At 44.8% G+C, this 23,854-nt stretch overlaps 1 protein-coding gene across 3 annotated transcripts in view; it reads left to right on the top strand.

The window, feature by feature from the left end:
- Positions 1–23,854, top strand: part of CDH11 (cadherin 11) — a 164,332-nt gene that overhangs the window by 42,638 nt on the left and 97,840 nt on the right. The window lies entirely within an intron of this gene.

Genomic DNA, 23,854 nt, shown 5'->3' with positions numbered 1-23,854 from the left:
TCGCCAGGCTAGCCCGGGGAACTTAGATTGAATGCTAGTGACGGACACGTAAGCTACGCTGTGTTACTCGCGGAAGCCGCCGCGTGCAGAGAGAGCACGGGGCGTGAGTAGATAGGGAACGGGGCTGGCGAGGCTGTGGTTCAGACGCGAAAGGGTTAAGCGTGGAGACCGCGGAGCGCGCGAAGCCAAGCCGAGCAAAGCCGAGCCGCGCAGATGAGGCGCGGGCTGAAGCGGCGCAGAGCCGGGAACCGCCGGCGGGGTGAGGCGCCGGAAAGCCGCAGGGATAAGAGAAACGGAAGTTTGGAGGTAGAAGAGAAATAGGAATGCTGGAAGATAGAAGTAAAATGGGAGAAATAGGAATGCCCGGAGATAGAGAAATAGAGAAATAAAGGCCTCCCTACAACACTGCAATGTGAGAGCTTGGATTCGGTCTGCCTAATCAAGTGAGGCGATGAGCACCTGCGGGCAGCTAGCAGCTTATGCACCGCAGGTCACCGAAGACAGGCACGAGCCAACACTAATAAGTCTCCCCCACAATAAGGCAATGAGAAGGCTTGGATTCGGTTTGCCTGATAGGTCTTGTAAGTCCCCTGCAGGCAGAGCAGAGCATGCGCTGCGGGGCACCGAACACAGGCACGCATCAGCGCCTAAAAACCTCCTCACAACATGGCGAAGAGAGGACCCGGATTCGGTTTGCCTGATGGATAGGACTTGTAAGAGCCTGTGGCAACTCTAGCAAGTAGAGCAGAGTGTGTGCCGCGGGACACCGAAGACAGGCGCGTATCAACGCCAAAAAATAAAAAGAAAGGGGGATCTGTGGGGAGCAATCCGGACTAGACTAAGTTACTCGAATTAAGACTTATTCTATGCATCTGCTCTCCCACAATATGGCGCTGGGAGAGAAGTAAACAGCTTCCGCACAGCTGCCTCCAGTTCAACTAATAAATTGTAGGACTTGCTCCTGATTGGAGAGCAGCGTACTCGGCGTGTGGGCGGCCGAGTTGGGATTGGCGGAGGAGGACTATAAAGGAGGAGAGAGACGGCATGCACCAGGAACATCTATGGGGAACATCTAGCTGAAGGAACACCCGTGCAGCCCCCGAGAGACCCGGCCGGCGGTGTGCCGCTCCCCTGCGGAAGTGGGGAATGTGGCCAGGGGGAACTGCCCTTCCACGGAGGTGGAAGGGATAGTAGCCAACCCGGGAAGAACCAGCAGCAATCCCGGGGAGGGCCGAGCAGACGAAAGAACAGCGCAGGGTTCAGTGTTGCTCCTCCACGAAGAGGGGGAGCGACACTTTAGAGAGGAGATGCATTGTTCAGAGAGGTGAATCAGCTTCCCAGGTCCCATAGGTATTTGGTAGACAGTTGTTGAATCCAAAACTGTGCCATCTGCACCGGCTATGCAGTAGCACCTTGTCCAGGAGCAGCATCCTGGCAGCGTTAACTGTGCCCATTTCATCAGAGGAGATAAATCTTCAGGGCTGCAGTGCTTGTTCGAGGTGGATTCCCCTGAAATACTCTCTTGGCTGTTCTGTGAAAGCCAGTGATTCAAAGATCCTTGCCAAAGGATCATCATAAATCCTGTTTAGACAGGAAAATCCCTAATGAAAGAAGGGTCCTTTGCAGTGGCCCACAGCCTTGAGCAATAGCATCAAGAAGAGGACAATTTGCAACAATGCTCGAGTGAGAGCAGAGGGCCTTATTTACACGGGCAGGGACACAGATGGTCCCATAAGTAGGATTTGATGGAGAGAGCCCCACGCTCCCCCCCATGCAGAGTGGGGACGGCCTTTAGTTCAGAATCATCAGAGAAGCCACCGTGCCACGTGGATTCCCTAATCCTCTGCCTGAGTTGCTGTATCTCTTTCACAGACAAGAAAGCTTGTCTGATATTCTGCCTCTCCCCATAGTGAAAATTAAAGGCAAGGCTGGTTCCCATTTCCTTCAATCCTGGTTTTTTTTTTTTTTTCCCCCTGTCTCTTTATTCTAGTCTGGCTGGTGGACCCGGCTGGCAACACTTACCTCCAAATGGTGGTGTGATGAGCAGATTATCAGCCACACACACGCTTCTCCTTCTGTGGAACCAGCCTGCAGATACGTGTGAGCATCCCTGTGTGTAGGACACAGTGCTGGAGGGTCTAGGAGTGGAAGGAGGCAAAGAAAAAACGTGTGTGTGTATGCACGCACGTGTTGAGGGACTCAACATTTGATTCAAAAGAATATTTTCAAGTACACACATTTTAATAAAAAATATTCTTTCTTTCACCTAAGTATAGGAGATGATTTAAGATTGTTCTAATCACTTTTGAATTATTCTGTACAATAATTACTAAGGACTTATAAAGAAAAAGACTTTTGAATATGGATCTTTATTAGTGTTCTTTATTACTATACTAATCCACTGTTTTTCCTGTTAAACCATTTTCATTTATTTTTTTTTCTCCTACCATCCTTCTTTCTGTCTGTGTACACACACACACACACACACACACACGAACATATGTATCTGCCTGGACACACACATTCTGGGAAAGGCTTAGACTTGGAAACACAGGAATTCATATACAAGGGTGCACCTGTGGAACGTCTCAGAAATATTCAACTTCCTAGATGATTTTTTGAGCCTTGGGAAAAGTAATTTTTCATGTATTTTTCACATGTGTAAATGAATTGTCTTGGCAACAATCCTGCAAGACGGGCACTGTTGGGATAACATTCCAGGTAGGGTAACCAAGGTTCAGAGAGGCTAACGCAGTTGCCTGAGGTCACACAGCCTGGAATTGATGGAAGTTTCATCTGAATCCCAAGTTCCCAAGTCCGAAACTCTGAGCTCTTGCTCCTTCCTGGAGTTTTATGAAAGGGCAGTGAGAGACAGTTAATACCAGTATATTGATCCGGCACTTTGGTTTTTCTCATCAACAACCGTTCCACTTGGGGCCTGGATAATTTTGCAAAGCCAACCAAAGCACGGCCCCACCCTCTGTGGCAGTCCTACCCCTGCTTTTCCAGCCAGGCCAGGAACAGGGGGAATAGAAAGTTAAGTGAGCTCCCCAAAGGGCAGTCACCAGGAGTCAATGGGTATTTGCTTTTTTCTATTTGTTTGATTTAGAACAAAACAGAACAGCAAATGTTCCCCGCCTCTGGGTCTAAGGACTTAGCTGCAGATTTAACAACAGTGTTTCCCATGAATAATGAAAGAGTTTGCAAGTTGTTTGAAAACAACCCTACATCAAAGAGACACACCAGAGTGAAACTCAGGTGTTTGCTCCGCTTCCCTGCATCCCAGACATCAGCCTCCTCCAAGGCTGTGCCCTCTGAGCGCTTCCTGAACCACCAGCAGCCTATCACCTGGGCACCCTGGCTCAGATCTGCTGGAGCCGAACCTGCATTTCAATAAAAGGTACCAGGTGGCTTGCACCTCTCAGTGGCAGAGATAAGCTCTGAGGAAGGAGAAGGACTCGCCTCCCACTCAAGGCCAGGGATAGGATCCCATAAGCGAGTCATGGGCACAGGTCCAAAATTTAAGAGCATTCCATCCATAAGCTGTATTTTGGAAATTTATATTCATTAAATAAAAGTTAAAAAAATTTTAAAAAAAATTAAAAAAAAGAAAAAAAAATTTAAGAGCATTCCAGAAAATGCAGTCATCGCTGTAAGCAGTATTTGACGCAATAATTAAGAATATTTTACAAATATACTTGCTCATCGACAGTCTTCTCCCTTCTGGGTACTGGGGGCAAAGGCAAGAGAAATTGATTGAAGACGTGGATCCTTTGTTTTCTTGTTTACTGTGAATATTCTGAAGTTTCAGCAAGTGAAATTGCTCTGCTTTGCCTCCCGTTTGGTCTGCACACCCATATATTATTTGGGTTTCAATAACTGTGGCTGTACTCAAGGGATGCAGCATGGTAACTGGAACCTGGGATGCTCCAGGGTCAGCTCAGCTGGCCAAGGTCAGTCATGCTAATGAGCAAAGTAGCCAAGCTTTGTTAAGGGCTGGCTTTGTGTTGACAGCTTCACATGAATTAACCTATTTGATTCTTATGAGAGCCCCTCTGTGGGAGGCACTGTTTTAGAGATGAGAACCTGGAGATCTGCAGAGATTCAGTAACTTCACCTCCACACAATTTTCCCCGAGTCAACTCTGTTTACTACTTCAAAACCCATAGTACAATAGTATAAATGAATTCACCTTGCATTCAAAGTTCTAACTCAAATATGTACCCTGTTTCATCCATGTATGATTATTTTATTGCCAATAGTCTCTCTATTCTGAAAATCTGGCTCTTCATGTCTCTATGTTAAAATGTTCTTTAGAACAATGAAATGAGACTATAAATGTTAGAAGTTGCTGTTTAAAATGCCCTTAAATTTTGGCTGCCATTTTCGTTTTAATTGAGCAAAAGAGCAGGAGAGAAGACAGGTATTGCTGAGCCCTCTTTGCTGGACTGGGGCCCGCTCGCCAGGCCCTGTGGGCTGGATGTCCTCTGGGCCCAGGTGGGCCTGTTGCGGATCTTGCCCAGCCCCCATGTTTGCTTCTGCCCTGCCTGTTCTGCAGCAGCCACTGTCCTTGCCTCTCTGGCCTGTGTCTGTGTGGGACTTATTAGCAGTGGGTGTGTGTCTCACCACAGTGGCTCATTCACAGGGCTGTCAGCAGTGCCAGGGATTGGAGCCGCCTCTCTGGCTTTCCTGGGAGGCTGTGTCTCTGGCTGTGCAGAACGAAGCTGGGCCAAGATCTCTCATGGCCCTGTGGAACCTTGGTGTCCCTGTACGAGGTGTCCTGAGATGGAAGGGAGAGGGTGCCTGTTAGAGATGGCACTGCCGAGGCTGGATCCTGCCTCCCCGGGAAGACTGTAGGAGGCCAGCTGCTGCTCCGTGACCTTCGTGCTGGTGGAGTGAGTAGGCACTGGGTGTAACAAGCCTGGCCTCTCCATCTGCCAGCCTGAGGGCAGGTGCCAGGTCCACTATCCAGCACACATGAGGGCTGGGGATGGAGGCACAGAGAGCCGGCAAAGGGGACTTTTTTGTGGACACAAGAATTAGGTTGGCATTGCCGTTTGATTTACGTCCTACCCGGATCATAACGGCTGCTGACTTCTTACATGTTTGCTATTTCTGTACTTTCTGCCCGGGTCGTGATCCTCTTTTGATTCCAGGTTTGTTTATGCTCCAGCTTGGTCTCTGCTGCCAGAGCTGTGGCTCAACAGCTTGGCCTGGATTGTGCGGCCTCATGTTAGGAGTTTCTGAAAGTTTGTTCTGATCTATCTCTGAGTGAAATGGCAGGGACAGGGTCCTGTTTCCAGATTTTGGTGTCTGAAGACACACGCTTGGGGCACTATTTCCATCTTCTGTCTTTGTCTGGCCTCCTCCTCATTAAATCTTCCTGGGTCTGTGGAGTTGACTACCAATTGGTGCCTGACCTAGTTACAGAGAGAGCCGCTACGTAACCCCTTGCTCATCATAACGTTGTGTTCACTGGGATTCCGAGTAGACTGTTATTTTAGAGTTGTTTCTACCTCCTTGGAGTGTGGGCATGTGTGAGTGTATCCACGTATTTATGTGTGTGTGTGTGTGTGTGTGTGTGTCTGTCATGCAGCTACCTAAATGAAGCTGGCACTTTCCATGTTACGTTTAGGGAAACAGTCCTGTGGCTTTGTATGGAGTAGTTCATGGCCCTGCTGGTTTCTCTGTTTTGACCTCCTCACATTGTACCCTGGGAGCACTTTCCATTGAGCACAGCTTCTCACATTTTCTGCTTTTACTGTCAGCTCTGTTTGCGTCCTTCCCGCCAAAGAGCACTGGGGAGTTACTCAAAGGACCTTTCAGACTGTTCGTTGGATGAATGAAGAGTGCAGGCGGGACAGTTAGGAGGATGGCACATGTCTTCAGTTGGCCCCTGCTTAGCATTGCTGAGCTGTGACTCACTCATTTGGCTTTTGCCTCTGCAAACGCACAAGCCATGTGGGAAGTTGGTTTTTCCAGCAAATCCTGGAGTCTGTCTCATCATTTTCCCTGCATTTTGAAAAATACTTTCCCCAAAGAAACTGTATTTATATTGGAATAACCAATTCCTTTTGCTACTTTAAAGTAATTGTATGTGCATATTTGCCAATCAGAGCTCTAATCAGTATGAGTTAATCAGAGTTAACATTTATTTGTTTACTGAGTACCTCCTAGGTGCCTGACCTATGGCAGGTGCTGGGAATAGAAAAGTGAACAACATTTAGTCTTAGTGGCAGTTTCTGACACCCAGTAGTATTCTTATTAATTCACTTTAATTTGGATAAAGTTTATTGAGCACTCACTGTGTGTTAGGGGTGGTGCCAAGTGCCTTTTGTACGTTCCCTCTTTAGTCTTCACACCAACCCTGCAACTTAAGCATTCAAGATGACATTTTGCCAAAGAGGAAGCTAATGGAGTTGAATTGAGTCATTTGTTGGATTACAAGGCAGAGGCAGGATTTGAACCCAGGATTGTCAGACTCTAAAACTTTCCCTATGGAGCGTGTAATCACCAGGATCTTGGATTTCTTACTTCTCTTTCCCACTAGATTCGTGTTTTTTCCTGTGGGCATACCCTCTGTCCTCTCCATGTTCCATGGTGTCTGGTTTATTGTAAGCTCTGTGAGAATCCTAGGTACATACAGATGAGTCTGTTGCTCCATAGAACCACAGAGCTCCTAATTTCCTAAGCTACTGTGCTGACTCACTGGATTATTCAGATGAGGGCACTCAGGCTCCAAGCGGCAAACAGATTTTTCTCGTGGCCACATGGTGCAGGGCCTTGCTTGAACTCGGCAACCTTCATCTACGGCTGGTGGGGTTGTTCATGGCACACTACCTCGGTATTGGCTAGTTTGTCCTGAGCTCGGCAGCAAATCTCCAGTTCTCCTGGGGAGTGCTCTTCAGGCGTGAGATGGATTCAGGCAACACTGGGTGCAATGTGAGTTCATCCGGGAAAGGGTCTGATGTTGTTCCTCACCCTGTCCCTCATTTCCAGCACAGTCCCACCCGTACTGTCCGTAGTGAGTGCCACGTCTTGGATGAATGAACTGGATGAGATGAAGGGGGACTCCGAGGATCGCCTCCTTACGCTCTTATTAGCCACCTGACAATACTGACCTTCCTTCTTGGATTTTCCCAACACCAGAGAGTATTTTAAACTCAAATTGTTGGTATCAATATTTAATTTGACACTTCGATGATTCAGTCATTTAACATCATAAACTGTTCTCCTGTTTCTATTTTGGAATAAACGGTCTCCTTCTTTTGGCATCTCTAAGCACAGTAGTTTTTCTCCTGACTGCACAAGAAGGTAGTAGATTGTGCTCAGGTATCAATGCTTTAGTGCTCTTTGGATGTGGCTGGCTTGGGTGTCCAGTGTGCAAGATAGTACATTTGTTACTAGAGCAGATAATATTTCCCATTTATAAGAAATGGGAAGAAAAAAGGGGGGGACGAAAACCCTCACCTGTCATTCATTCATGCGGACGCATAATCTGTTCTTATTTTTCCTCTTTCCTTCCAGTATTCAACTTGATCATATTTTTACATTAGTACCATTGTAGTGGAGATTTTATTTCATAATGATCTGTACTGAAATAGGCCAAAGTATTTTTTCATGTTGCTTTGCAATTCACAGAATTGCATTTTGGAGAAGGCCTGTTATTCTGTGCACAGTGTGTGCTGTGTGTGACTTAAACATTCACCCACTACAATGAGGCAGTTCTGACTTTATGTGAACATAAGGATATAATTCTCATTGGCAATTTTCACGAAATAGAATGGGATTATGAAAAGAATCACAATACCTACAAGGTCCTTGACTTCAAGTCAATGATTCCATTGTGACCCAGCCTGTTAAAGCTTTAGTGCTCTATCTTTGGAAACCTAGAATTAGTCACTATCAGAATTCTTCTTTTTGTTCTTTTTCTCTTTTTCATAATTTAAATAATTAATATGACTTTGAAAGCAAGCATCTTTTTTAATTGCTAAGAGCGTTGTCCTCATTTTTGAAAATAGGGTGGCATCTAACCAGAAGACAAAATAACAAAGCAATAAAAGATTAAAATTCACTGCTCAGGAAACATAACCTGGTCTTTCAAGTTTCTTCAAGAAAAACAGCTTGAAAGGCAGGAACTGTTGTAGTAAATTCATTTGCTCACTTTCAGGTCAGCCCTGTTAGGATCGCTCCGGTAATGAGGTTACAGGGTTTTAGGCGATGTGTCTGCGGAAGCAATCTGGTAATGAGCTGACTTCTCAGAGAAGGTTGAGAGAGCTTTCAGTAACTCTGTCTGCATCATAATTTGGCAAGGTCACTGAAGAGAGTCTTCCTTAGGTCACTAAAAATAGACAGTGTCGTAGATCAATCATGCCGTCATCCCGCCTCTCTCTCTCTTTAGTCATGTCTTATTCTGGGAGTCCTGCTCTTTCTCACTCACAGGCTCCCTCTGCCACTATGTGTTTGCTTTGGATAGCGCACCCCCACTGCGTGCTGGAGAGGAGAGGGAAGGCAGGCAGTTTCAGGACCCCCACTCATGAAACGACTTTAGCTTCCAGTTATCATGTCCTTCCCCATCCCCTTCCTTCTCTCCATCTCTTCTCCTATCTTATTTTAACAAGACCCCCGATTCCATGTGTTCATCATTGCCAAAGAGATTAGTGCATAGAAACGCTTGATATGTAATTAGGATATAAGTGAATGAATGAGTGAGTGACCGGAGCTGAAGAGAAGGCGGCATTCTCGAGAGGGAATGCTGGGTTAAAAAAAACCTTCTGCCTCCCTTGAAAGCATAGCCCACTTATGTTTTAATATCCCCTTTCTACACCTATCCACTTCCAACATTAATCTATTCACTTCCTCTCTGTATTCTAACAACGTCTAGTCATCTGTCCAGTGCTCTGTGTACATCTACCTCTATCTAAACCTATGTATATCCTTCCAGAATGAGATTTTCTAAAAATTTAAAGGAGTCCTTTAACCCCTGGAGTCACTGTCCTCCCCTCCCCCTTACTCCTCAAGTTTCATGCAGATAAAATCTTATCAATCTTAACACAGAAAATGGATCAAGTAGGGCTTCTGTGGATTAAATAGGAGGAAGAAGAAAGCAATGGGCATCCCAGAGAGCCCTCCTCCTGACACTCTCTACTCTCCAGCACAGCCTTTCGGGTATTCTAGGAACACCCGATCTCTGCCAAGCACAGTTAGTGAGACCACTGCATCAGGGAGACTGCCGAGTTTTCATTTGGCTGTAACATGCTGGGATTTGTGATGGTCCCAAACCTCCAGCCTGGGTCCCCGTGTTTATAGTTTGGAGAAAATGCGTATGATTGTGCCATAGTAGATACTGTAGTGTGTGGTGCAGACCATGAGATCTGCTCTTCATAATCGCATAGAGGGTTGAGGGCAACTGGTGATGGTCAATGCGAATGATGCATAAAATAACAGGATGTTTGTAAATTAGTAGGTGGTGCCTCTCATTCCATCCGTCCTTACTGCGTGCTGGGCGTGTGTGCATTGGTTTAAAGGGATTCTAAGAAGCAGCTGTGATCCACTTTGTTTTATGAACTGTTTAAAGCCTACTATGTGTCATTTACTACTGTCTACTTCTTTGCTGTTTATTATTATTGTTGTTATTATCATTATTACTTTGCTTACTTGCTGTAGGGAAGTTCCGTAATATGGCAATGCTGTCTGTTTGGTATGCTAGTGACTTGACCAGTGCCTCACACTTTGCAGAAGCTCCAAAAACACTTGTTGAACGGATGAATGGTTGACAGAGATGATGCGACAGGGAGGGGTGTGTGTGTGTGTGTGTTTGCATGTGTAAAATTAGAAGGTTGATTTTCAAGAAGTACTATTTAACCAACACTTTAAAGGACAAAGGATAGTTTATGAAGCATAGAGCAGTCGGGTCTCAAATCGGCGACCATATGGGATGCTGGTGTCTCAGTTGCCTGCTGTCTCTTACACCACAATGCCAGCCCCAGGTTAATTCATATCCTGTCTTTACATTCTGATCACATAAAACAGTGCTGTCATTTGTTGCACTACAATGGATTTTGTAAATGTCTTTAAAGTTCCTTTGTTGTTAAAGAAGATACATGTAAAACACATGGCATGGAGTTTAGGGAGTGACACAAGGTGGAGTGTGGGCTCACTGAGGTTTCAACCTAGTTTCTTCTAGAAGACCTAGTTTCCTGGAGGGTTAATAGACTCTGCTGCTCCCTCCATCACCTGGTCAGGATAGGCATTGGTCTCTCCCTATAATTCTTTTTCTGTCCTTAGAAGAGGCATGCAGTCATTCCGTGCTGTCCCCTCACACACCTGATCCGATGCATGATATTAACAAAAGTTCGGTGCAGAGACTGAGGTGGGGGTGGCAGGGTCTGTGGCTGCTGAAGCTGCTGTAGGCTACTGTCCGTTCCGCTCCTCATCTGCTTCCCACTCGGGCCTCAAACTCTGTCCATAGAATAATTGCAAGGCATTGGATCAGTGTTTTTAATCCTTTAGTAATTCAAGCTTTGTCTTGTTATATCTAGGAATCATCTACATGGTTATTTCCTTAATATTTTTATTGACCCTGCTTTTCTTAAAGATATATTTGAAGAAAGCCTATTGTTCTCATTGATGGCAAACCAATGCCTGTTGTCATAAATATGAGGTAGCCATAACATAGAGATATTTAAGGGGTACAATGTAGCTGAATGCTCTTTGAGCCTGAGACAGCTTTCTCTTTGTTCAGAAAATCTTCTGAACAAATAGAGACTTTCTCTTTGCTGATATCAGGCATGGAAGGAAGTTGAGAAGGTACTTCCCTATGTGCTGATTCATTGTCATTTAATGCCAATAATAATTATCAACTCGTTAGACCCCTGTTGTATCTTGCATTACACTAATTTCTTTATCTTGAATCTTTTAACTGAACAGTGATAATGTTTTAATGTTGATATCAGCTAATATTTAATGAACAGTAAATAACAATCAGAAACGGGCATAATTTGTACATATTATCTCATTTGTGTTCCGTGCAGCCCTGTGAGATGTTCTGATGCCCATTTTACAGGGAAGGAAACTGAACTGTAAGCCACACTCCTGATAAGTCTTAGAGCCCCACATAGGAACCAGCCTGCTGGAGTTCAAGTTCCTCACCCCAGCAGGGGCTGCCTCTCCTGCCGAGATCCATCTGACTCTCCAGCTTGATCCTTCTGCTCTCACTCTCTGCCTGCTGGATGACATGCCTGTGTGGTTTGCCTGGGCAAGTCCCCTGGGCTTTCTCTGAGGCAACCATGTTTTCAGAGACTCTGAAATCTGGGTGTGCCTGCACATCACACCAAGAGCTAAAGCATAACCCACCACCCCAGCCTCAAAATCTTCTCATACATTGTCACTTTCAAGCTGCCCCTCGGCGTGATATCAGGCTTGAGTTCTTGAAGTCACGGACACGTGTTGAGTGCCAGAGAGGTAGGAGCTCTAGCTCAGTGTTTCCCAGAGTGTAACCAGAACACAGCTGGAGAGGAACTGGCTGCATCTGGGAGAACTGATTATTCCCATCATAAAATTCCGTAATCTCAGAGTAGGAAAGAACCTTACTTTCCACCAGATCTGGATACTTAATGCCAAAATTAATTTAAAACTTACTGGATAAAAAAGATAGTTTAAATAATTCCAGAGATGGACAATCAATTTGTGTGTGTGTGTGTGTGTGTGTGGACTCATTTACAGATATGATATAAAGATGTAGAACAGTTGCAGTTATGAAAGTCAAGCAAGCATAAAGAAAATGTCTTTCAAAATCTAACCCAATGGGCTTGGCTAGAGAGTTAGTGAATATTGTAGTGGGAGAGCCTGTAGGCCTCTTTAGGCACAAGCAGGACTGTTTGTCACTCCCACACTAACTACCCAGCTCTGCCCAACTGCTGGCAATGTTTGTTATCTTCATTCTCAGTTCTTAAAAGTACATGTTATTTGTATCCACTGGAGGGATTTTTAAAAATGTGAAAAGAAGGGGACAGCGTTGTGGCACAGCAGCAGGTTAAGCCACCCTCTGCAGATCCGGCAGCCCATATGGGCACCAGGTCGAGTCCCAGCTACTCCACTTTCATCCAGCTCCCTGCTGATGGCCTGAGAAAGCAGAGGAAGATGCCCAAGTGCTGGGGGCCCTGCACCCACGTGGGAGACCCAAATGATGCTCCTAGCTTTGGCCTGGCCCAACCCACCTGCGGAGTGACTCAGCAAATGGAAGATTCTCTCTCTCTCTCTTTCTGTAATTCTGACTTTCAAATAAATAAATAAGTCTTTACAAAGAAGAGAAAGGGTAAATGGACATTTGAGATAGCGTGTAGACTCCAGTGCTTTAGATTTAAATGGAGGGGCACCAGCGTAGGTAAAGTTTCCTTGCTATCAGCAATGACATGTCTCAGAATCTTCAAGGATGTACAAATCCTATTAGGGAGGAATGCACCCATAAAGTAGAGCAAGCTGAAGGGAAACGTTTCACTGGGCTGCTTCGCGTGTGCTCGTGACTGAAGCTGGTGGACGTAAGGAGGGTTAGTGAGGATGCATGGAGCCCACTGGAGTCTCTTTCAGGCTCATGGCAGCCCCTCTGTGGCAGAATTCAAATTTGTGCCTGAAGAAAATGATGTTACCACCCCCTGCAGCTCCTGAGGATCCTTTGTGTGTTGGTGAAGCTATAGTGCCAGGGACTCACGTCTAGTTGCGAACTGACTTGTTCAAACACCATTCTGGAGCATTTAGTGTGTGCCCTTGTTTACCTGATATCCAGTGTGCAAGAAGACATATAAGCTTCTGGCCCTTGGGGGACTTGTAGACAGTTTGAGTTTTCACAGCTTATGTCTTCAGAATAACCATCTAAGAAATGATAAATAATGAAATGGCATTTTCTCTTAATTTTAAATGGCAAAAGGACAGCCTTACTTAATTTTTAGAGAAATTAAGAAAACCTGCTTTGTTTCTTTCTGAGCACAATAGTTCCAGAGAAAGTTCTATCCTATTACATAGTAAATCAATCAGATTGCTATGGACAGTACAGTTTACTTTCCTTAGTATAAGAAGTTAGTAGCAGGCTGCAACTATTTCTGGCACACAGTAAAATCTACACTGTGTGTGTCTGTGCGCGCAATACTTCTCTAACTTTGTGAATATGCAAATTTATATCTTCAGAAATTTGCAAGTAAATTGACTCCTCACTTGTCTAGAAGTTGCCTAGATTTGACAAAATGTCAAAGTTACCATCCCAGGCTTTGTTACTTTTTGCATTTCACTCCTCCTTTGGTGGCTGCTCTCTCTGAATATGTAGTAAAGTGACATTGTCCTTAGTCACTGTTTTTAAAATCATTGGACTATGTCCTCAAATTAGTGACCTAATTTGTATCTGAAGAATGCTGTTGAGGACAGCTGTTGGGTGAATTGCTATGGATAAACCTGCCTGTGTCTAGATCCTGAGTTCATTTTTAGCAGCCTTGTGATGGAAGGCAACTTAACTCAGCTTTTCTAGTTATATGTATCATGGATATGCAATAAAGGAAATCGTAGACTGACTATAAGATCATTACACAATTGACTTCATGAAATAGAAACTTAGAGTGATATAGTACTTGGCCCAGGATCTGACACATTGCAAACTCTCAGTAAATGTTAGCAATCATCGTTGCCTGTTTGGATTAACTTGTGTATATAACACCCAGCTTCTAAGTATGTAGAAATGCTGGAAGTCAGCATCATATATCCATGACTGCTTTGAATCCCCAAGATGGTCAGATGCTTTGCTTGGCATGTGAAGAACTTGGAAATTGTTGATTACACTTTTTCAAACTCAACTTTCATGAACACATACATTTAGTTACAGTTGGAAAATGCCCATTGGTTTTCCAGTCTTTCCTTGTTAATAACTAATTATTTGCAAAATCATAGCCCACTTGGCCGACGCCGCGGCTCACTAGGCTAATCCTCCACCTTGCGGCGCCGGCACACCAGGGTCTAGTCCCGGTCAGGGTGCCGGATTCTGTCCTGGATGCCCCTCTTCCAGGCCAGCTCTCTGCTGTGGCCAGGGAGTGCAGTGGAGGATGGCCCAAGTGTTTGGGCCCTGCACCCCATTGGAGACCGGGATAAGTACCTGGCTCCTGCCTTCGGATCAGCGCGGAGGTCATTGGAGGGTGAACGAACGGCAAAAGGAAGACCTTTCTCTCTGTCTCTCTCTCTCACTGTCCACTCTGCCTGTCAAAAAAAAAAAAAAATGATAGCCCACTTGACTTATTTTTTGCTTATTTTAAGTGTTTTAGAAAACAACCCAAACCTACATTTATCAAGGCTGAATAATGTGGGCCAACTGAGAACATCATTACAGCCCTTGAAAATAAATTACAAATTCCACCTGTCATTTGACACTGCAGTAGATAAAAAGTCAATGGCTCTTTTCAATATTCTAAAATTTAATGTATATGTATATGTATTTATATATTTACTTTTGTGATTGATTTCTAACTACAACCGTTCCTCTGTTTTCCCAAATAGCCAGCCTTAGAGTGGATTAACCTAGGCCAGACCAAAGATGAGTTCTCACATGGCTCACAGTTCCTGGCATGCAAAGTTAGAAGAGACAGACAGTGATAATAATGATGGGTGCTATCCCTGGAGGGAGACTAAGAGAAACACAGTGTACCACAGGAGTCCAGCAACTAATTCACACCAGGGAGTGCTACCAAAATTACACTAGCAGTCAATGGGAGGGTTCAGCTGAGGGAGCATTGTGGACACAGGCACAGAGAAGAGCAGACTCCCTGGGGCAGTAGGTGAGGCTGGGAATAGACTGGTGAGGGATACATGACCTGTGTTAGTGAGCATAGACATATCCTGACCCAATAGGAAACCATGTAGAATCTTAATAGTGTCAGAGACTTTATGTGACAATTGCCATCCTTCTAGTTGGTGACTTCCCTCAAAAAGGGACTGTCTGGGACTGGTGTTGTGGTGTAGTGGGTGAAGCCACTACCTGCAACACCAGAATCCTGTATGAGTGCTGGCTCAAGTCCCAGCTGCTTCAGTTCCGCTAATCTGCCTGGGAAAGCAGTGGGAGATGGCTCAAGTGCTTGTGCCCTTGCTACCCCCGTGGAAGACCTGGATGGAGTTCTAGGCTCCTGGCTTCAGCCTGGTTCATCCCTAGCCCCTGCAACCATTTAGGGGGTGAACCAGTGCATGGAAGATCTGTCTCTCGTTCTGTCTCTTTCTCCCCCTATCTCTCCTTATCTCTGTGTAACTCTGCCTTTCAAATAAATATATAAATAAATCTTAATAAAAAGAAGGTGTGTCTGCTTTGCCATGTGAATTACATTAAAATTGTTTGAGATGTATTATTCATCACAAAGGCGACAAACAAAATAAACTGCAGAAGAAGTAGTACTTGCTGTTTTGGAGCACATTTAACCCTTACCAGTAGACTGGATGGATGTTGTTAGTAAGATGGCATGGTCTTGTCTGTGGTGCACTTTAGATCCGAGACACCATCTTATGCTTTAGCCCCCGCCGCCATTGCTAGAAACCAGGTGACCAGATGGCCCAACCACAGGTGCCAGCTCCACCCCCCACTCTGATGGGATTCAATGCTCCTACTTTCCTGCCCCCCCCCCCCCCCCCGCAAAAGTATAGCAGGACCTATGCTCCTGGTCTCTATCTCTCTTACTCTCTCACCCCTACCCCCTTGCCGGCCCCTCGGGCTTCCCCCACCCCACAATAAACCTTTCCTCTCACTCTGTTTGGTGTGTTTTGTGGTGGCCTTACAGTTGTCCCTACAGCTTTCTTGCATCTTGCCTATATTTATTTGTATTTGCTTGCCACCTGCCTCCCAAAAAATAATCTCCCAAAAGCTAAAAAGTAAGATCACTAGCATTTTAGAATAAAAAGTGGCATGCCCTGTCTTGGAGGAAGGCTGTTCCTTTTTGATCTATCCCAGGTGATCCCAGGTTGCATGACAATGGGACCAGCTCATTTCGGATGTGCAGCTTTCACAGTGGAACTGCTTACCGCTACTCCAGCCCCATTCATGCGGTGGAGAAATTATTATGGCCAAGTGGGAAGGGCAGAGCTTTTGGAGCCAGGGAAATCTAGTTTGGAATTCCGGTTCCTACTAAGTAGCTTGTTTATCATGGATATGGTCTTTGACTTCTCTGAGACCTCATACCCTCCACTTTGGGAAGCTAGGAATGGAATAAAGCCAAGACCCTCCCAGTAGTGTTGGGAAGATTAATTGTTTAAAAAGGCACATTAGAAGCACCATGACAATAAAGTCAGGGACATTATAGACATAGTAGATGGCAAATAAACCTGGAGCTTCCAGTATTGCAAAGGAGGAAAGTGAAGCTATGTAATTTGAGCAAGAAATAGGAAAAAATGTAGAGAGTAGCAGGTTTGCTCATATGCTAGATGACTGTTTGTTTATTCATTTCCCAAAGATATTACAAAGGCTGTGAATATTTATTTAGTTCTGCTCCCAATAGCCCTTCTAATAGGGAATTATTTGGGTACAACGAAAGACATTTGTAAATGCGGCTGATAAGACTGGAATTGGACAAGGAGTGTTTTGTTGGACACAAGAATTCTATTGTCCCTGGCTTCAGTTGTCAAGTGCCCGGGGAACCCAGAATTTATGGTGGCAGCACAATGGGTCTTTCAGGACCCTGCGAGAGAGCTGTGAGATCCCGCTCCCCGGCTTTTCAGGCCCGCTAATCTTTTTATCGGGCCTGGACAATGCCGGATTCAGCTGCTGCCTGAGCCTCCTGACTGTCCATTGGCCGTCAGGTATTGTGCAGTAATTACCATGGTGACAATGGACTCTCTCTACGCCCGTCCATCGGCGCTTTGGAAAACGGCGAAGGTTGTCACTTTGTATTAAGGTGCCTCCAAAGGCATGACTTACTTAGAAAAACGACTAAAGAGAAATAAAGATAATCGTGTTAAGAGTTTGATTTAAAGGGCCACTGTGTCAAATCCATTTGGAGCCCAGAAACTCTTTATGGTTGTTTTCTTGTAATTACAGTGAGACACTTGGAGTCATCCCCTGTAGGGCAGCGAGGAGCCAGCCTGGGGATTTTTGCAGGGCAGGCAGAGCCGTGGGCAGCTGGCAGCCCTTAACCACCCAGTGGGAACTGAGGTTCAGGCTGAACCAGTAAACTTTGAAGGATCCCTGAACTTTTTTGAGACTCGGTTTTCTCATCTGAAATATAGGATGTATGCAAAATGCCTGTAGATTAATATGACTTACAGTGATTGAATATTAATATATAAAATATATCAATATTGGGTTTATAAAAACGCTTACACGGCCAGCGCCGCGACTCACTAGGCTAATCCTCTGCCTGCGGCGCCGGCACACTGGGTTCTAGTCCTGGTTCGAGCGCCGGATTCTGTTCCGGTTGCTCCTCTTCCAGTCCAGCTCTCTGCTGTGGCCTGGGAGGGCAGTGGAGGATGGCCCAGGTCCTTGGGCCCTGCACCCGCATGGGAGACCAGGAAAGGCACCTGGCTCCTGGCTTCGGATCAGCGCAGTGCGCCGGCTGCAGCAGCCACTGGGGGGTGAACCAACGGAAAAGGAAGACCTTTCTTTCTGTCTCTCTCTCACTGTCCACTCTGCCTGTCAAAAAACAAAACAAAACGAAACACGCTTACACATATACCATAGGGCTTCATGAATAATAAATACACAATGAGAGGTAAAACTTGCCCAATTGTAAGAGCACAATGTGTATCTTTTCATAATCACTGCTATTGAATATTATTTATTTTAAAGGCATGGAATGCATTTATCTTCACAACTCTTCACAGTAAATCCCCACAACTGCTATTACCCCCATTTTCTGAGGCTCAGAAAATTCTTTTTTGACCCAAATCATACCAGCTGGGAAGAGTCAAAGCCTAGAAATTAGGTCTTGGTTTCTCACATTCAGTACTGCTTCTTCCATTAAAAAAAAAATTTTGAATCTTACCATGTAAATGGCAATATACTCTTTTGCACATTAAAAGAAAGAACTGGAGAGGGTGTTGGTTATGGGTGTTGGTTATGAATGTGCTCAGAAAACAAAAAGCTCATTTATCTGAATACTTATGTGCATTTCTTTGTATATATAGTGCCTTTCAATAATTTTTTAAAAAAAGAGAAATTCTAAAAACTCAAAAGAAATTCATCATCTACAATCCTATCTTACAAAATATGTTTCACCATATGGTTCTGGAACTTTTGGCAGTAACACGAAGAAAAACACTCAATGATGATTATTAGTTGAGTCTAATCATTCCTTCAACAATGTCAAAAACACATGATATCCAAAAGAGACAGAAGTCCCTGTCTGCAGGGCTCCCAGGACCCACTGCTCACGTGTGGCCTCTGTGTCACCCCTTTTCCTGCCTGCAGAGTGAGAAAAGCACAGAGCAGCATCAGCCATGCAGCTTGGATTTCTAGATAACTGCGAAGTGCATGGCGACAATTCTTCTTCTTCCAATGAGAGTTTCAAAAACCTAGTATTTCATCTGTTTATACAATGGTGATATATAAACATGTAATAGTTGTTTGTTTTAGTTGACTCTGTTTCAAAACACCTGAAATTCCCCATTTTGTTGCTGTAGCTAAACGTGGAAATTATCTATGCTTGTGTGCCGGACAGTTGGCTTGATTTGCCCTTGGAAGCAGGAAAAATTGTGGATTCTTATTTCTGGTAAAAAGAGTGATTTAGCCCAGCCAGGCTACTTCCTTGCTATATACACTTGGTCACTTACTGTTCAGTCTCAGTTTCTCCATCTGTAAAATAGAGCTGTCGCTATATCCTTGGGCTATGCTGCTTCCCTCAATGGCGGCTTTTTCCCTTTTAGCTCGTGACCCCTGTGTTGCACCTATACCAGGACAGTGCACACAGTGTGTACTCAGTGTGTACAGGTCTGAGGACCTGGCAGGGGCATTGATGGGATTGGTAGAGTGGGGACTGTTTCAATCACATTCACATATATTTAAATCTAATTCACATGTACTCTTAATAACCGCCTTCCTTGACTGTTTTCTTGGACTTTGCCATGATCAAACATTTTCTTCACCCACTTTACCCCTGGGCTTCATAGTGTCCCTTTTCCTGGTTTCCCAATCTTCCTGAAATAATATATAGCATGGAGCATCTGTGCGCTTATGAATTAGTGGCTTGTCCACTTATTCAGTGGAAAGCCATGCACAGGGAGATAGGGGGCTGCTGGAGGGCAGTGATTCTGAGCTAGAAGGCATGTGTGATGAAACACAGATCTTAGCAAATACATGAATGGGAGAAGTCCTGAGAGCAGGCAGGCGATAGATGTAGCAAGGTTGGATCCGAGTTCTGTGGCTCAAAAGGAACCCTTGATTCTGGGTATGGGGGAGTTCTCAGTTATCAGAGGGATGAGGAAAAATGAATATTCCAATCAAGAAAGCTTCTGCAGCAATAGAACATCTACTGGATACCTACACAGCCCCTTCAAATGCATCAACTTTGTTTAAAGTATAAAAAACAGCTTTGATTTCCTATGGTTGCTTTTTTTTTTCTTTTCTGAGAAACATGGTATAGCTGTAAGCCATCAATTTTCAGAGAACTCATGCCCACGTTTTTCTAAAATGTTTGTAGTGCTCAGGATTCATAGACAATTCACCATTGATTTTTGTTTTCCTTCTGAACCTTTTAATTGGATGTGCAGGCTTTTGGTAAAAGGCATTTTATAGGAAACATGTGGTAGGGAAGAAAAGGCCAAGTAGAGAGAGTTCAATTAGGTTCTTCTTCTTCTTTTCTTTTCTAAATAGATTTAAGAAACAAACTTTTAAAAACACATTGACCAAAAAACCCAGCTGCTTTAACAGGCTGGAGACGAGAAAGAAAGCAGAACACAGGCTATGAAGTCTGACTGCTGGATTCTGTTCCGACCTTGAATACCATTGCCTATGCACACCTTCAGCAAGAGTCTTAGCCCTTTGAATGGTGGGTTCTTAATACTCAGTGTTAATATGTATTTAAAGAGAATGTGTTGGTGAACCCTCTGAAAGTGTCTGCTTATAACTTTTCAGTTATTTATTGCTTAGTCACATGCCATCTTTATTAATGAGTCTTCCATTGCTGTAACCAAATATCGGAGCCTGGGCAATATATAAGTAAAGATGTTCATTTAGTTCACAGTTTTGGAAGCTGAATATCCAAACAGTATGTTGCTAGCTCTTGCGTGGACCCCTTCCTACATTGCATTATGGTGGCTAGCATTCTGGGGGAGTGCATGGAACAGGGAGAGATCACATGGTGAGGCAGGAAGTCAGAGGCCAGGGAAGGATCAGTATTGCTCTTTGGTGCAGCTGTTTTTGAAGATCTTCCCATGGTTCCAAGAGAACTGCATCAGTTCCCTCCAGGGACAGGGCCCTCCCTGACCCGATGACTTCCCGTCTAGGCCTCACCTCTCCCCCACTCCCCCTGCTGACACATGGGACCAAGCGCCCAACCCATGCAGTCTTAGGGAACGCATTTAGACCATGTCTAAATCATAGCTTCACTTCCAGAGTTAGTGACTTACAATGATCTACTCTTTCATCTTACAATTTTTTCGAGTTGAGTGACTTAAATTAGCTGGTTCTTATTTAGAGTCTCTCATGTCATAAAGTCAGATGATTGTGTCACATGAATGTCTGAATGAGTTGACTGTCCAAGATGGCATCTTCATTCACCTTTCTGGGTAAATATGGAGATGAAGGGCGTCTCTATTTCTCCATGTGGCTGGCTGAAGTTTGTCCAGGACATGAAGGTGTGTTCAGCCTTCTGAAACAGCAGCTCTATTCTCCCAGAGCAAGCATTCAAAGAGCACAAGACACAGTCTACCATATTTCTATATTGGTCAGCTCAGCCAACTGTAATAAAATGCTATAGAGTGGCCGGCACTGTGGCATAGCGAGTAAAGCTTCCATCTGCAGTGCCAGCATCCCATATGAGTGCCGGTTCGAGACCCAGCTGCTCTACTTCTGATCCACCTCTCTCCTATGGCCTGGGAAAACAGTAGAAGATGGCTCAGGTTCTTGGGCCCCTGCACCCAAGTGGGAGACCCGGAAGAAGCTCCTGTCTCCTATCTATGGATTGGCCCAGCTCCACCCGTTGAAACCATTTGGGGAGTGAACCATTGGATGGGAGACCTCTCTCTCTCTCTCTGCCTCAGTCTTTCTGTAGTTCTGCCTTTCAAATAAATATATAAATCGTTAAAATAAATAAATTAAAATACCATAGACCAGGTGACTAAAATGATAGATATTTATTTGTTACAGTGTTTGAGGCTAAAAAGTCCAAGATCAAGGAGCCAATACATTTGGTTCCTGTTGAGGGCTTTCCTGCTGGCTTTCAGACAGCTCTCTTCTCATTGCATCCTCAGATTGCTGAGAGACAGATTCAGAGAAAGAGCTTTCTTTTTTGATTCTTTTCTTTTAAAGTTTTTTTTTTTTTTATTTGAAAGAGTTACAGAGAGGGTAGAGAGAGAGAGAGGTCTTCCATCTGCTAGGTCACTCCCCAGATGGCCGCAACGGCCGGAGCTGCACTGATCTGAAGCCAGGAGCCAGGAGCTTCTTCTGGGTCTCCCATGTGGGTACAGGGGCCCAAGCACTTGGGCCATCTTCTACTGCTTTCCCAGGCCGTCGCAGAGAGCTGGATCAGAAGAGGAGCAGCCGGGACTAGGACCGGAACCCATATGGATGCCGGTGCTTCAGGCCAGGGCTTTAACCCTCTGTGCCACAGCACTGGTCCCTCTTTTTTGATTCTTACAAGGATACCAATTCTGTAATGGAAGCTACACCATCATAACCTCATCTAGACCTAATTACCTCTTAAAGCGCCTACTTCCAAATGATACCACATTGGGGTTTATGGATATGAATTCTGTGTTACAAAAACATTCAATTCATAAAATTCCATCCTTAGCCTCACAAAATTCATATTTTTACTTCGTTCAAAACCCATTCATCCAATCCCAGCAACTCCCATATTGTCAACTTGTTTCAGCATCAACTCTAAATTTCGAACTTTTGTCTAAAAATTATCTAAATCAGTATTTGTATGACTCAAAGTAGGATTCATGCTGATCCAAGACTCTTATTTTTGTGACTCTGTGAAGATAGATAAGTTGTGTACTTACAAAATACAGCGATAGACATGCAAATGATAGACATTCCCATTCCTAGGTGGAGAAACTGGGAGGAAGAAAGGGGCAATGGGACCCAACCAAGTCCAAGCCTAGCAAGGCAAGTGCCATTAGACCTTAACTCAAAAAGTATCCTTTTTGGACCAATGCTCTGCCTGGTAGAACTGCCAGGATTCAGGCCCCTTCCCCATATCTCATAGAGTGTTGCATTTGCTTTGTTTCTTTGCTGATTGGCTCAAATTCACAGGGAAAGGAACTGCATAAGGACATGAATATCAGAAGGCATGGTTCGTTGGTAGGACCATTCTTGGAGACCATCTGCAACTTGTAACTTAAGGCAAGGTTGGGTCCTTCCTCATTGGTTTATGTGTTATATGAACGCTCTGTGTGGTTTTCTCCATGATGACAAGTGCATCTAGAAGCTTTCCTTGTGCTGCTCTGTCCTGGGCATCTCAGGAATTGCATATATGAAGACAGTTCCTCCTCCTCCTCTTCTTCCTCCTCCTCCTAATTTACTTATTTATTTGAAAGGCAGAATTATAGAGAGGCAGAAGCAGAGAAAGAGAGAGAGAGGGGTCCTCCATCCACTGGTTCACTCCCCAGATGGCTGCAACGGCCGGAGCTATGCTGATCCGAAACCAGGACCCATGAGCTTCTTCCGGGTCTCCCATGTGGGTACAGGGGCCCAAGCACTTGGGCCATCTTCCACTACTTTCCCAGGCCATAGCAGAGAGCTGGGTCAGAAGTGGAGCAGCTGGGACTTGAACCGGCACCCATATGGGATGCCGGCACTGCAGGCAGCAACTTTACCCACTCCGCCACAGCGCTGGCCCCTCTTCTTTTTAATATAGTCACCAAAACCAAATGTTAGGAACATTCTTCAGTAGATTTAAAATCCATGTCCTGTTCTTCACTAAGCAAGATTTTTGTTTGTTTACTGTTTTAAAAATGGTGTTGATTGTGGCGGGCTTTTAGATGGAAGCAAGACAAACAAGGGAAAGTGAATTTGGAAAGAAACAAAGCGGAATTTTTAAAAAGTCAAAGAAAAGAGCTGCTTAAGCCCATGGTACACGCTGGAATGGTCCTAGAAAGCAGAAGCTCTCCAGATGAAGGACGTTCAGGAACTCCTTCGTGCTGTCATGTGGGCAAGTTCTGCCAGCCAGCGCCTTCCTTGGTTCAGTGCCTCACTTTCTAAAGACGACAGCTATTTAGGCATTCCCTATTCCTGTTTATTCATTCATTCTGCAAGTATACATTGAACAGCTGCTCTGGGCTAGGGAATGTGTTAGACACTGGTAGATATGAAAATGAATCAAACCAAAATCCAGGCAGAACAAAATCACCGCACAGAACAGCAGAGTGCAGTGTACCAGAGTGCGTAGAATTCAGTCTTGAAAAGAGTTGCAGCTCTGTCAGCCCAGTGCTCTGGTCTCCTGAAGTGGAGATGAGAGCTCCTGTCACCACCGCCACCAGTGTTATCCCTCGCCCTTGCAGCTCCAGAACAGTGCTTCTTTCATTTTAGCAAGGAATTCATTGCCCTGGACTCAACATCTTATCAGAAATTGGCTCTGAGACTTCATATCTACTCCTTGGGTTTGTTGTCAGTGCTGGAGAAAATGCATGTGAAGTACACAGCACGTTGTGTGCTTTGAGTGTGCAACTGCTTTTATCTTTT

Source organism: Oryctolagus cuniculus, chromosome 18 (assembly GCF_964237555.1).
Source record: "Oryctolagus cuniculus chromosome 18, mOryCun1.1, whole genome shotgun sequence".
Taxonomy (NCBI): domain Eukaryota; kingdom Metazoa; phylum Chordata; class Mammalia; order Lagomorpha; family Leporidae; genus Oryctolagus; species Oryctolagus cuniculus.
Note: the sequence above shows the minus strand (reverse complement) of the source record. Positions and strands in the feature narration are given on the sequence as shown.